Genomic DNA, 16,108 nt, shown 5'->3' on the forward strand with positions numbered 1-16,108 from the left:
CAAGTCCTCGTAGGAGGCCTTCGATGGGCGTGTACGTGGGGGTGCTTTGGGTTGACCCTTGCTCTGTAGAGAGCATAAACCTTTAGGTCCTTATGAAGGTCTTTGGCCAGTGTGGCCTAAAAGTCGGGTGCTACGTGTTGACTCTTGCTCAAGGGAGCATAAATAGTGTCATGTAGACACATTGTGTCAGCCTAAGTGTAGGTTGTACTGGTTAGAGGTGAACCTGATTTAAAACCTCTAATTTGAGGTGAACTTGCTGTGAAACCTCCTTAATGAGATCCGGTACACTCAAGGGTTGAGTGCATTTGCCGGAAGTGGAGTTGACAAGTAGTCGAACCACTATAAAAATGACTGTGTTTGAGATTGTTATTGTCTTCCATTACTTATGTGATTTTCTTACATACTTTCATACTTGATTATCTGAGATCACGCCTTACACACACAGTCATATCCATCATAAATTGATTTACATATTGTTTATCTCTCAAATAGTTTTATGATTGGATCCTTTACCTGGCTTGGAAAGTAGTAGAGTTACTCTGTAGTAATCTTAATGTATGCTTGCTTTTAGGATTAGAGTGATAGGATTTTAAATTGCCATAAAATATTAAAAAGTCCTATTCACCCCCCCACCCCCCCTCTAGAACATACTGACATATTCCTACTTCAACTAAAGCGGTCATTACCACAATGTCAATTAGTATCAGAGAGGGTCTCTCTTAAGGGCTTCATCGCCTAGAGAGTGATCTTGACTGAAGTAGGTAATATGGCCAAAGGAGAGGGCTCATCGGTCACTAGACCGCCAGTGTTTGATTAATCAAATTATGCATACTGGAAGGCTAGAATGCACTACTTTCTGAGATCTTTGGATCATGATGCTTGGGACATAGTTGAAAGAGGACATGTGCCATCAACCGAACAAATTGTACTTGAAAATGGCACAGCTATCACCAAACCAAAATCTAAAGAAATGTGGACATCATTTGATAAATAAAAACAAACATCTGAAGCCAAAGCTATGAATGTTATCTACTGTGTTGTATCCCAAGACATTTTCAATCAAATCAATATGTGTGGGACAGCCAAAGAAGCATGGGATTTGTTGGAAACAACCCATGAAGGAACAAGCACTGTGAAGAGTTCTAAACTGCAACTCCTAACATCACAGTTTGAAAGTCTCAGAATGGAAGAGCATGAGACCTTCATGAAGTTTTTCACAAAACTGAACATCATTTGCAACTCCATAGGTGGATTAGGTGAGAAAGTTCCGGTCCCAAAAATTTGGAGGAAAATACTAAGATCACTGCCGAAACGATTCAATCTTAAAGTAACAACCATTGAGGAGTGTAGAAACATAGATGAAATGAAAGTAGAAGAACTAGTAGGTTCCCTACAAACATTTGAACTACACTTTAAACGAACCCTTAAATCCAAAACCACTATCCTCAAAACTTTAAAGAATACAACAAATGAGGACATTGAGAGTGAAATATAAAATGAAGATGAAGAAGTGGCTTTATTGGCTGAACGATTCAGAAAATTCTTTCAGAAAAATTATGGTCGACCATTTAAAGGAAGACAGATGAACAACGGACATTTCACAAGTAAATCTGGTAAAAAGTCCAAGGAACCACAATGTTATACTTGTTAAAAGTTTGGACATCTGTCTACTGATTGCCCAAATAGAAAAATCAAAGGAAAAGCAATGGCAGCCACATGGGATGATACGGAAGAGTCAAACTCGAAATGTAGCGACTCAGAGAGTGATGGAGACCAGAAATCCCTGAAAATTCTTATGATCTCTACTACTCTATTCATTTCTATAGAAACTAAGAACGATGAAGAACCGCAAGCCACTGAATCATTTCCATCTGATAATGAGGAAACTGAGAAGGAAGAAGAGGAACAAGATAAACTACAGGATGTTTACAATCAACTCTATATTCATAGCATCAACATCCTTAAAAGACTTGGAATATCTGAAAACAAAAAGGAATTGCTACAAAAAGATCTAGATAAAACCTAGGAAATCAATACAAATCTAATTAATGATTTACAGCAATATCATTCAGATAATGATAGACTAAAAGAATCAACATCTTCCTTAAATCCGAGTCGAAAAAACTAAACAAACAGGTGGAGCTATTAAAAGATAAAAATATGCTTCTACAAAATGAAAATCACACACTCTTATTTGATTTAAAAGAATCCAAAAAATTAGCTGAGATTAACCATAAGTTTTCCTAGAGTGGTGAGAAATTAGAAAAACTCTTAGGTATGGGAAGACCTAGAAAGGACAAGAGTGGCTTAGGATATGATAAACTTAAAACAAAAACTGGAAATGTAACACCAATGGCTGAAAAATCTGCTGCTTTAGGAAGTAAAACAAGAACCACTCCTGTTTATCATTTATGCTGTAATTCTGGCCATTATAAGTTTGAATACATGTCACCTAGATGGACTCAACATAATTCTGGTCAAAATCATAGAAATATAGACCGACCAGAGGAGGAATAATACAAAATGTCAGGAGTCCACCCAGGAATATGAATAGAAGAAATGCACATCCATCTCCACCTAGAATGACTAACAGAATGAAGAAGTTATTAAATCAAGCAGTTAAATTAAACAAGAAAACAAATGAATTTGGAAACATGATTCAGTTACCTAACTTAATTAAAGAAACTACCACAGTTAAAAATCCTGTCACAAAATGGGTAGTAAAAGAAAAGAAAAATTACCTTGTTACTCACTCAAATCATATAACAGGCAATGATACTAAGTGGTATCTAGATAGCGGTTGCTTAAGACATGTCATGGGTGACAAATCCCTTCTTTCAAATTATTCAGATCTTAATAATGGAATAGTCACCTATGGAGATGGAAGCACCGCTAAGGTAATTGGACAGGGAATTATTAAAGGAATAAATTCACTCAAAAATGAGAATGCCTTTTGCATAAAAGGATTAATGCATAATCTTTTAAGCATTTCTCAAATATGTGACAATGAGCTTGTGGTTACATTTAACAAGGAAAAAGTGAGATCCTAGACCTTTCGGGAAAATCAGTGATGAAGGGTTCTTGCACAAATAATCACTGTTATGTTATTAAAGGTAAAAGAAAGGCTGATTCATATGCCTAGAAATATTGAGCATAGAAAAATAGCTCAGGTCAAGCATATAGATCGGGATAGCTGCTGAAAAGATGCAATTTTTGCTGAACTCCTAATGATATATCTGAGGTTTCTCACCTCAATCTTTTTGTATATAAACATCTTGATGTTTATAATTTTGATTTGTACATACGTGTACAAAATTTTGCTATATGCAGTAACTGATTCAAGGATATACTAAATTATAAACGACAATTTGTGGAAAAGCTGAAAATGAAAAATATTCACCTTTGATATGTCGGTCGATACATCACGTGAATCTTTTGATTACATCGACCAAGAATCGATACCATTGACAACCTCTTGAGGAGCTAAAACGTTGGGTCGGTTGATCTTCCCTCGAACTCTTCATTGAAAATATCAATTAGGGCATATCGATATCATCGAACCTATGATCGATGATATCGAAAGTTACTGCTCAATAAAGGATGGGAGAACTGAAAAAGAGTGTCACTTGTTGATCACATTTTGGCATTGTATCTCTCATAACAGTTTTTGAAATCCAAATCTTATCACATCCCAATCAACAATGTCTAAAGACAAGGGTCTGGTTCTTCCACAAAGTACCTCAACTAAAAGCAAGAGAGGTAAGAGGAATGTAACTGCCTCATCTTCATTTTCAGAGTTAGAAATTGTGGGAGAACGAGCAGTTCATAACAAGTGTATTGAACCTTCTGGGATCATCAATCTCCTTGAACTGATTGGATGGGGAAATATCGTAAATTTTGGGTCAGGATTTCAATATGATCTGGTGCATCAGTTTTTGAACTTAATCTACAATGTTCAAGATAATCCTCCACTCATTTTAGTCACTATCATAAATCGGACCGAGCACATCGCCCCTAGATTGATAAGTCATCTAGTCAGTGTAGAAGTCACCAGGATACCTGTATCGGAATGGAACCTGAATGGTCTTAGAGTATGGGAGAAGTCACTCGAGCATTATGTAACAGAGCTACAATTTCTAGAAATGCAAAAAATGTTTCACATGATGAAACGACTTGATGACTATCATTGACAATGTGTTTCGTGGTGGAAAAATTGACTTAACCTCAAGAAAGAGCAATCCTGTGCACAGCCCTGACTCTGCTAATCTCACTAAGGCTTTCACAGAACAAGACATTATACAAAACCTTTTGGACAGATAATCTCACATGATGAAATGACTTGATGACTGTGAAGCCTATCTTTCAAAGATCAAACACATGTTGGTGGTTCTGTAATGTGCTACAAAACAAATTCTGGACTCCCTTTCTGCACAATAAGCATACCTAGGCTTTTGATATCTATAGTGTGTCCTTCCCTTCGTCACTTACCTGGAGTCTCCCTAGAATGCTTAAGGCATAAATATCTTTTTGAATGCCCTACGCTCTTAGTGATGAATTACTAACTTGTAGAGTTTGACAAGTTTTTTTGATATATCCTCTGAGTGAGGCCTATACTCTGTTTTTGGGTGCCCATGGATGGGCTGAATTTTATTTTGGTATGGGATGAATGATTATACTACAGCCAATCTTTGGCAGTATACATATATATACGTTTGGTTGTTTTGGGCTATGGCTATCTCATATCTCCTTACTGTCATATTTTGCGATCTACGGGTTTCTCTAGTTCTATAGAAAATGGAATGGGATGCGTGTGATGCTTGCTCTTTATTTTCATATTAGCGGCTATTCACTGCTCTTCTTGTCCTGATAAGCATATATGTTTTCTGAAATGAGATAATCTTGTACATCTATCTTCTGTGCTTATGCTCACTGAATTTTGGTTCTCCCATATTATCTAAACTTCAGTCAATATCAACTATTATGTTATACTTTGCCAATGACTGACAAAAAGGGGGAGAACAAATCCACACCCCGAAGGGAAATTGTGTGTATCGATCTATTGATGGTGGTGTAAGTGTTAGGGGGAGCAGCTGCAAAGAGACAGGGGGAGTTTGCTATTAGGGAGAGCAGCTACTGATGTGTGTGTGTGTGTGTGTGTGTGCAAACTAGATGACTTTGTAAAAAGAAACAGGGGGAGTTTGCTGTTAGGGAGATCAGCTACTGATGTGTGTGTGTGTGTGTGCAAACTAGATGAATTTGTAAAATTATATAAAGTTCATGTACACACAATTTAGGGTGTTAGTCTAGATATTGTTCTTGGGTGTTTTGGTGTTTTATCACATAATTGACAAAGGGGGAGATTGAAAGTGCCTTGGTTTGTCAATTAGCGTGTGTGTTGAGTTAGCTAGGCAAAAGAGCCCTATAGGAAGATTAATTAAACAATTGCCTTAACTAGATGTGTGCCCAAATTCGTCACAGGTAAATCTTGAGCCTCACATCCCATGTCCTAAAACACTTGGTAATTAAAACCCTTAAAAATTGGTTAGAACACCCTAAGGGAGTAAATCTCTAAGTTTTCTGTCTTTGTCGATTTATCGACAAGTGGTTCGATGAAATCGAACCTTGTTGTCGATGGCCTCAAAGCTCACTCGATATTATCAAAATGAGGACATAAGATGTCCAGCAACCACAAAGATATCTAGACGAAATTATCAATGTATCGATAGAGGGTTTGATATCATCGATATTTGATTCTCGACTCCATCGAGTAGACTCGATAAAATTAACATCAGGTCTATTGTGTCTAAAGTTCTACTAAGGCAAATCATGTAATCTTTGATATATCGAAGAACTTCTCGATATCCTCTGAATTCAAATCTCAATGATATTGGACGCCATTCGATCATATCGGATTAGGACACATTTACATCCAACAAGTTTTTCAAGATATTTTTCTCGGATCGAGGGTCACTTAATAAAATTGATATTCAAATATCGATCATATTGAGGTATGGTCGATGTCACTGAAAGTAGATAGAAATTGTCCAACAAGCTTATAGGAAAATTTCTTGGAATTATCGATGAATCAACACTGCCATTGATATCATCGATATTCAAATTTCGATGATATCGAGTGAACCTTGATCATATCTGTTTCCTGAAAAACCTTCAAAGACAAGTCTCTCACATTTTCAAATGTCGAGGAATCGAACCTCGTGTCAATGAAATTGGAGTTCGAAATCCGATGACATCGACACATGTTCGATTTCCTCGACCAGCTAGCAAAAGGTTTCAAAAGCGTTTGACATCTGAGTTTGTGTCATTGAGCAGCCAGTCGATGTTATTGAGACTATATGCTCGATGATATTGACCCTTCTCGATGATATCGAACTCTGTAAAAAATGTGACCATTTTATATTTGTTGGAACTTTTTGCTTATTTAATGAGAACTTGCCCTTGGTTGTTGGATAGAGAAAAGAGAGAGTGCTTTTGTGTGTGTTTAACCGTAGATCATATACCCTAAGCCTTTTTCTCTCATGTGAGTTAATTCTCCAATCCACCCTCATCATTGACATTCAATAGAGTAGATTAGGGAATGAACTTCCGCCTTCAAGGATCCTTCAGCTACCACCTTAATGGCAAATCATTAAGTTGGGATGCCTTGAATGCATAGATGATTGGAATCTCTCTATCTCCCTTATAGGAAAATATTTAATAGAGTAGGATTCTATTATAACCTTGACCTAACCCGTCGTCATGTATTAGTACATCTTCTGAGTTACGGTTTACGGAAGCTGAAGATTCTTCGTCATCAAAGGAGGAGATATTCATTAATGCACTGAATGGGGGATCATCTACTTATCTGTAAGTCATTAGAGTCCAAAGAACCCTTGTGATCATTCCTTCTTAGGATTGGGTCTAAGGTGTTTCTCACCCCTTGCAAGTCCTTGTAGGGGGCCTCCGGTGGGAGTGTACATGGGGGTGCTTTGTATTGACCCTTACTCTGTGGAGAGCATAAACTTTTAAGTCCTTGTGAAGGTCCTTGGCCAGTGTGGCCTAAAAGTCGAGTGTTATATGTTGACCCTTACTCATCGGAGCATAAAAAGTGTCGTGTAGACACATTGTGTTAGCCTAAGTGTAGGTTGTACTCGTTAGAGGTGAACCTGATTTAAAACCTCTGGTTTGAGGTGAACCTATTGTGAAATCTCCTTAGTGAGATCTGGTACACTCAAGGGTTGAGTACGTTTGTCGGAAGTGGAGTAGACAAGTAGTTGAACCACTATAAAAATGACTGTGTTTGAGATTGCTATTGTCTTCCATTACTTGTGTGATTTCCTTAAATACTTTCATACTTGATTATCTGAGATCACGCCTCACACACACAGTCATATCTATCATAAACTGATTTGTATATTGTTTATCTGTTAAATAGTTTTATGATTGGATCTTCTACATGTCTTACAAGCTAGTAGAGTTACTCTGTAGTAATCTTAATGTATGCTTGCTTTTAGGATTAGAGTGATAGGATTTTAAATTGTTATAAAATATTAAAAATTCCTATTCACCCCCCTTTAGGACATATTGGCATATTCCAACTTCAACTAAAGCGGTCATTACTGCAATTTCAAGTATCACGAAACTTGCTTCAGTGCGACAGAGAGAAGGAGAGCAAATGGAAAAATTTATAGATAGATGGAAGACCTTAGGAGCTTCTTGCAGGCAATTACCAGAAGAGAATGAACAGGTGAAAATGTGTCTGAACTCTATGGAGAGCGGAATAGCATTTGGCCTCACCAGCACTAACATTAGAACCTTCCACAACTTGGCCACAAAAGTGCATGCCCTAGAATTAATGACTTAGAAAATGTCGACGTTCAATTATGGAATGGTTAGAAGGGGATCTCAGAAGTTGATCACAAATACGGTTGAACACGAAAAGAGAAACCAAGAAGCAAGAGAAGTGAAAGGCAAAAGGATGGAAAGGAAAGAAGAGCCGAGCCACCCAAGAGGAAGGTTTTATGATAAAAGACCCTTGTCGTTGAATTCTCATGAGGGTTTCGCGTTTGAAAAAGAGGACGTACTCCATATGATGAATCAGTTGCTAAAAGAGGGAACAATTGAATTTCCATTGTCAAAACGTCTCGAAGAGGCATCTAAGACAAAGGAAAGAAACTTCTATCATTATCACTGCCTAATAGGGCATCCAACAGAAAATTGTTATACACCGAAGTGTATTATACAATGGATGATAAACAAGGGCAAAATAATGGTCGAGAAAGAGAAAGAGAGGGACAGAAGAGCGACAGTGAATGTACTCACCATATGAGAAGATTATCAGGGGAGGATAAGGTGCATGATCAGAAAGCAATGAGAAAAGTTGTCGTAACTACCTTGCGATCAAGGAAGAAGATGGCTAGCCCACCAAGTTCGAAAAGCAAAAAACCAAAAGTGAAAGTAGCCAAGAGTCATGTCAGCAACAATAACAATGGCGAAAAAGAAAATGGAGAGGAGACAAGGAAAGTGACTTATGACATTATAAGTCACTTGAAAGGCATTCTGGCCCAATTGAGTGTTTATGATGCTCTGAAGTTCTCAGAAGATTCCCGACGAAGCGTAATTAAAGCCTTATTTGATGAAAGTATAAGGGAGGTTTTGCTGACTAAATTAGAAAGCGAGAAACAAGAAGATTGTCTATCAGTTATCTCTTTCTCCGATGAAGACCTAGTTTGTGATGGGGAACATAATTGGCTGTTGAGGATAATGGGTTATATTCACGGTAAGCAAGTAAAACGGATAATGCTTGATAACGGGTCCGCTGTAAACCTGTTGCCATTAACAATACTGTGTAAATTAGGTTATTGACACTCAAACCTACGCCCTAGTGGAATGATGATACAAGGCTTTAATCAAGACGAACAACATGCGCTTGGAAAGATCACAATAATGCTGGAAATAGGAGAGTTAACTACAAATGTCATCTGCCATGTTATAAATGCAGTGACTACATATAATCTCCTTATAGGAAGACCGTGGATGCATCAGTATAGAATTATACCTTCTACCCTACACCAGTGTTTCAAATATTACAAAGACAGGGTACAGCATAAAATGTTAGCCAACGCAAGACCATATACAGAGGTTAAAGCTTTTTTCACAGATGCAAGTTATTATGATGCATTTTCCAGTAAGGAAGGGAAGGAGGATGATGAGAACAAAATCCAAGAAAATCCTTACATGGAAATACTGAAAGAAAAAGGAACGAAGTCATCTGTAACAGATAAAGCAAAGAAGAAGTTCTATTTTGTCCCGAAACATCTGCGACAGCCAGGGTAACTACCATTAACATTGCTTTCACTAGAAAAATTGGAAATTCTGCAGTCGAATTATATAATACCGCTCCCATATGCTAAGAGGAGTAGGCCATTTCCCCTCATTCTGAAAAGGTTTTGTGTTAAACCCAGTGCAAGGTATCCAGAGTTGATCGAATTCTATGCTTCCTCAGAAATAAAAGAAGATGAAGTAGTCAGCAATGAGGTGGAAAATGGAAGCTTAATGCCCAAAGAGCTGGAAAGATATAGCTTGGCAAGTCAAAAAATCATGAAGAAAATGGGCTTTGACCACGAAGAACCTGTTGGTTTAAATTATGGAAAAGGAATTCAGACTCTAATTGGGGTCAATTAAAAGATGTGAGCAAAATTTCGAGGATTGGGGGCAGAATCTTCAGTGAATATGGTGACAGCCGACTAAATAGTAGAAACGGACCTTAATATAATTAGCAAGCCCAAGACAGCTCCAAAGTAAATGGAGGATGGGGGGTAGTCGACGATTGATAGCTTGAAAGAGATAAATTTGGGAATAGAGGAAGAACCGCAAAATACTTCATAAGCACCAATTTATCAGAAGAAGAAGCTGATCAATACGTTAGTCTCTTAAGGGAAAATAAAGATGTCTTTGCTTGGACATATGTGGAAATGCCAGGTATAGAGCTGACAGTAGCAATGCATCGGTTGAATATCTCTAAAGACAAAAAACCCATTAAGCAAACACGAAGGCAGTTTCACCCAAATTTGGTTCCCAAGATAGAAGAAGAAATAGGCAAACTGATAAAGGTCGGATTCAATAGAGAAGTTAAATATCCCAAGTGGATATCAAATATAGTCCTAGTAAAGAAGAAGAATGGGTAGATTAGGGTTTGCGTTGACTTCAGAGATTTGAATGAAGCATGTCCAAAAGATGATTTTCCACTACCAATAACCGAAATGTTAATTGACAGTACCACGCAGTATGCTGTCATGTCCTTTATGGATGGCTACATCGACTACAATCAAATACAAATGGTGCCTGAAGATGAGGAGACGACAACTTTTAGAACTCCATTGGGATATATTGTTATAAGGTCATGCCGTTCGGTCTCAAGAATGCAAGAGCAATGTATCAGAGGGCAATGCAGAACATATTTCAAGACATGATACACAAGCATGTTAAGTGTTATGTGGATGACTTGGTGGTCAGATCGAATCATCATGAGGAGCATCGCGAACATCTGGCGTCAGTCTTCCGTCAAATCAGAAAGAAACAGTTGGAGATGAACCTAGCTAAATGTGCGTTTGGAATGTCGTCGGGAAAATTCCTTGGTTTTGTGGTGAGACACAGGGGTATCGAAATAGATCCAGAGAAAGTTAGAATATGCCTTCTCTGAAAATGTTGAAAGAGCTAAAAAGCTTTCAAGACAAGTTAGCATATATCCACCGCTTTGTCTCAAACCTAATAAGAAGATGCTAGCCGTTTTCTCATCTGATGAAGAAAGGAACAGAATTCATATGGGATAAATCCTGCCAGAATGCCTTCGATTTGATAAAAGAACTATTGAAACAGCCCCCGTGAAAGGAAGGCCCCTCATTTTGTATATATCAGCAGCTGAGAATTCACTAGGAGCCCTGGTGGCACAAGTGAATGAAATGGGAAAGAGGCGGCACTTTATTATTTAAGTTGAACATTGATCAGTGTAGAATGCAACTATACGCCTATCGAAAAAATATGCCTGGCACTGGTGTTTGCAGTTCAAAAATTAAGACATTATTATTTGTCCCATGACATAACTCTGATATCTCGAGCAGATCCTATTAAGTTTTTTATGACAAGGCCGATGTTGTCAAGAAGGTTGGAAAAGTGGATGTTACTGTTGTCAGAGTATGCGATCACGTACGAGCCAGCGAAAGCAATAAAAGGACAAACAGTGGTAGATTTTCTAGTGGCTCATCCTGTGACAGGTTGTAAAGCTATTTTTGATGAATTTCTAGAAGAACAAGCATGATGACAGAATTGCCTAAAGCGTAGCAAATGTTCTTTGATGGGGCAGCTCGGGCAACGGGGGCAGGTGTCGGAGTAATATTCATTACCCTACAGGGCAATTTGTTGCCTTATTCTTTCACGTTAGGTACAACGTGTATGAATAACGAAGCTAAATATAATGCCCTTATCATCGGAATGGAGATAGCCAGCAAATTGAGAATAAAACAACTGCACATTTACGGGGATTCTAAGCTGGTCATAAATCAGGTGGCAATGGAGTTTGAAACAGGGAAACTGGAACTTCTGTCGTACTGTCGGAGAGAGCAGCATTTATTGGAGAAATTTTTGAACATTGAAGTTAAGCATAAATCATGATATGAGAATGTGAAGGCCGATGCCCTAGCCAGTCTAGCAGCAGCATTATCTTGCCCAAATCAAAGCCCCCTTCAAGTAACAATCGAAGAAAGGAGATTATTGCCTACAGTAGAGATAATTGGTGAAATAACGGAAGCCCTACCCGTATCATGCTTAGAAGTGATGATAGATGATTGGCGTTAGCCTTTCATCAACTATCTTAAGTATGATATCCTGCCAGACGATCCAGAAATGAAATCACAAATTAAGTAGAAAGTAAAAAGGATTCATCTTGTGCAATAAGGACTTATATAAAAGATCTTATAATGAAATGTTATTGCGATGTCTAAATAAAGAAGAGGCAAGCCAAGTGCTACAAGAGGCACATTTTGGGGAATGCGAGGTGAATCAAGCCAGGAGGAATTTGTTCCACTGAGTACACTGGATGGGATATTATTGGCCAACAATGTTTAAAGATGCAGTAGATTACGTGAAGCGGTGCCACGAGTGTCAAATCCACAGGGACATCATATATGTACCTCCTGAAGACCTTCATCAGTCAGCCACTTCTTGGCCTTTTACTGCGTGGGGACTTGATGTCATTGGCCCCATAAATCCGCCATCTTCTAGAGGAAAATAATATATATTAGCAGTAACGGACTATTTCTCCAAATGGATGAAAGCTGTTGCGCTATGAAGCGTTAAGGAGAAAGATATTGTTAATTTCATTCAGCATGCGATAATATATCACCATGGTATCCCAAAGAGAATCATTATAAATAATGGCGCTCCTTTCAAGAACAGGGGTATGGAGAAGTTATGTCAGAACTTTGAGATTCACTAGTCATTCTCAACACCCTATTATCCACCAGCCAATGGGCTGGCTGAGGCATTCAATAAGACAATTGTAAAAATACTAAAGAAAACGGTGAGCAGGAATAAAGATGACTGGGATGAAAAATTAGCTCTGTGGGCTTATAGAATAACGCATCGTATAGCAACACAGGCTACCCCGTATTCGCTAGTTTATGGTGTGGAAATTGTCATGCCGATCGAGATACAAGTCACTTGACTAAGGGTAGCAGTGCATCAATCAATTACACATGACGAAAATGCAAAGATACGGCTGAAAGAATTAGATTTGCTTGATGAAAAAAGGCTGGCAGCTTAGCAATGCTTACAATTATATCAAGCCAGAGTTTCTGCTGCCTTCGATAAAAAGGTTAAACACCGATCTTTCAGGAAAGGGGATTTATTTTAATGTTGAAAAGGCCGATAGAAGTCACTCGAAGAACAGTGGGCAAGTTTGATCCTAAATGGGATGGACCGTATGTAATAACTGAAGTTTACTCCAATGGAGCATACAGAGTAACGGATCAAGACGGACGAGGCATCAGTATACCGATCAATGCTCGCTTCATCAAGAAATATTACTCCTGATAGTAGGAGAAATTTTGATTTGGAAGATTATCAAGATAATTCTTCTATATCAAAAGGGGGCAATCACAGATGAAAAGATGAAATGATGAAATAGCCTTTACAGGTGCAGCCTTATATTCTATCTTCATGAGCAAAAGAGCTGCGAAGGACAAAGTCATGTACTCCCCCTCACGAGAATGAATAAAAAGTGCAAACTTTGCCACCAGAGCATTGACTACTAAGCATTGATGATCGTTAAGCATCAATGATTATCGCCAAGCGTCGATGATTATCACCAAATTCACTGAATGTCGATGATTATCGCTGAAATTAGCAACTTCGTTGTCATCATTAATCTCTCATAAAAGCTTATTTGATCAAAATTGATATCATCGCCAAGCTGATACACTATGATAAACATAATACGAATGTTCTTAGGACATCATCAACGACGGTGAAATATCACTTATTGATTTAACATTTTTGGCAGTGGAACAGACTATGCAGCCAACCACATATAAAGTTGATGACAGCGATGGTAACTTACTTCTTAAGGCAACCTAGCCAAGCCTTACATGTCTAACTACGCATAAGACCTATCCCTTTCGCCATTCGAGCAGCAGTGACAAGCCAATGACCCTAAAAAGCCTGTGAAGGCCACCATGTGCATACCATGCGGGTAATGGACAGAGCCAATGACTAAAAGCCCTAAAAGGGCCAAAAAGTCATAAAAATGGCCAGTCACGCATGAGACCATTGCTGTTTGTGAGCTCTCCGACAGCGTCAGGGACGAGGATGAAAATACCCTCCCATGAATGGGTCCGAACTCACAGATGAAGAAAACTCAGATCCCTGGTTTGATTTCGATAAACTCATGAGGAAGGGCATAAACCTACTCATTGATGGATCGACGACCTTGGATTCGGTACCTAAGGTAGCCTGGTAAAGCCCCACGAACTCTAGAGAGTTATTGTGGCCATCCCTATGCATAAATCTTAATTGCTCCAACTACTCAAGAGCTTAAATTGTGTGTGGCTATCTAACTAAACTGAAATCTAGCACCACCTATCAAAACATAAATCACACAGGGGAATCCCATACTGACAATCATAATATGTGGTGATTTTGTTAATAGTGTTTCGATGAAATGTCATGTTGAGACTATTGCATAGGTGAACATGCTCAAAATGATTCATGATGTAGAAATTGATGAAAGAGCAAAATAGCTTGAAATATCTCTAATAAAATTTTAATTGAAACATCTACAGATCTTTAGTAATAGAACTTTGTAAGCTATTTATATATCATAATACAAAAGGAATATTTACATGAAACATCTACAGATCTTCAGTAATGTTCAATATCTCTAAGTAATGTTGTAATTCTTCTTTCAATTAAGATTGTGCTGCAACAGTTGTGCACTCGACTGCGAGGATCATGTCGGCTTGATCAGGAGCACCAATCAGTTCAGTTTCCAAAGAAGCAGCAGCTTCCCCATTCCTTCTCCGTTCAGCTTGTACGGTATCAATTAATTGAGTGTTTGATTCAAGCTCTGCTTTGATCTAACAAATAGTTGAGTTTTCCACTTCCCATTGACTTTTAAGTAATAGAATCTCCTTTTCGAGAAAAATGATTTAATTGCTAATGGTAGCGTTATTTCTATCGAAAACCTTCAACTTCTCATGGAGAGATTGATTAACAGCATTACAATTAGCAAGAACATCATCCGCATGAGAGATTTTCTCCTTAAGAAGTGCCAACTCTTTCTGACAATTTAGAATTTCAGGAGCAATGACCATATTCCGCGCTACTTCTAAATTCTTTGTAGAATCATAAAATTGTGATAAAGAAGTGTAAAGAGATTGAACATCAACACATGTAAGGTGAGCTGAATGAGTGAGAACTACTATGACACTATCCAAAAAGGGTCATTGAGTCGGATCATTAAAAGCACCAACGATGACAGAAATCGCATTTTTGAAGAGCCCCAACATAAGAATCGGCACCTTTTCCAGAGGGAGTTTGTCAAAAGCCACAGTCACTGAGTTAGATCCTTTAGATCCACTGGGAATTGGCACAACTGAAACTAAAAGATAAGAAGGGAATATAAGTTCAAAAGAAAACATGTGCATATTCAATGCTGATATAAAATAAACAATATATATATATATATACCTAGATCAGAGGCAACTAGAACAGAATGGGTTGTGGGCGCTTTAGAGATGGGGACTTCCGTAGTCAAAACAACATTGAAAGAAAGTTCCTGAGCTCCTACAATGCTTGAGTCAAGAGTACTTGGAGTAGGGACATCAATTGGATCAGAAAGAAATTCCAAACTTCGAGCTACCGGCTGAATAGGAGAAGGACGTGCAGCAAGGGACTTGTTAATCTGATCAGGGGCATCAGATATTTGAGGGACTGATGGTAAAGTTTCTTCTGGATCGAGAAGAAGAAGTAAGTTCCCCATCATTGCCTAAATATCGGATGGTTAAGCCTTTGCATCCCTTGGAGTTGATGTTCCGCGAGCAGCCACCTCAGCAACATCCATGATACAAGGGGAATACGAAGCATCAAAAAAAAAAAAACAGATATTCGCACCAACAGAACAACCGTATTCACCATAATTAAGTTGCTCTTCATTATCTAGAGAAGTCTCTAGAATGGGATGGGAAGTATCAGGATGAGTAGTTAGAGCATCAGGAAGAGAAGATCTAACTTCAGCATCACTCTCTTCTCCAAATTTTATCTTAGCATCAGTATCTGCATTTAGCAAAGCATCTCCTTCATCAGTGAAACTTGTGGGAGAAGATGTATCTTCGCTTGCAGTGTTTGTAAAATATTCTGACGAGCTGTATTCCTCCGATACGGTTTGTTTTCCTTTATAAGTAGTCTTCACAGGAAGAAGACGTGCACCTTAGGAGGGAGAAGGAATTGGTTGTGCCAAAACCTCAGGGGACAGTGACTTAGCACGAGAACGGGTCATGGGAGAAGTAGCAATGACAATTCGACGTATAATTGGAGAAGTTGTGGCAGTGGCACGATT

Source organism: Magnolia sinica, chromosome 6, assembly GCF_029962835.1.
Source record: "Magnolia sinica isolate HGM2019 chromosome 6, MsV1, whole genome shotgun sequence".
NCBI lineage: Eukaryota > Viridiplantae > Streptophyta > Magnoliopsida > Magnoliales > Magnoliaceae > Magnolia > Magnolia sinica.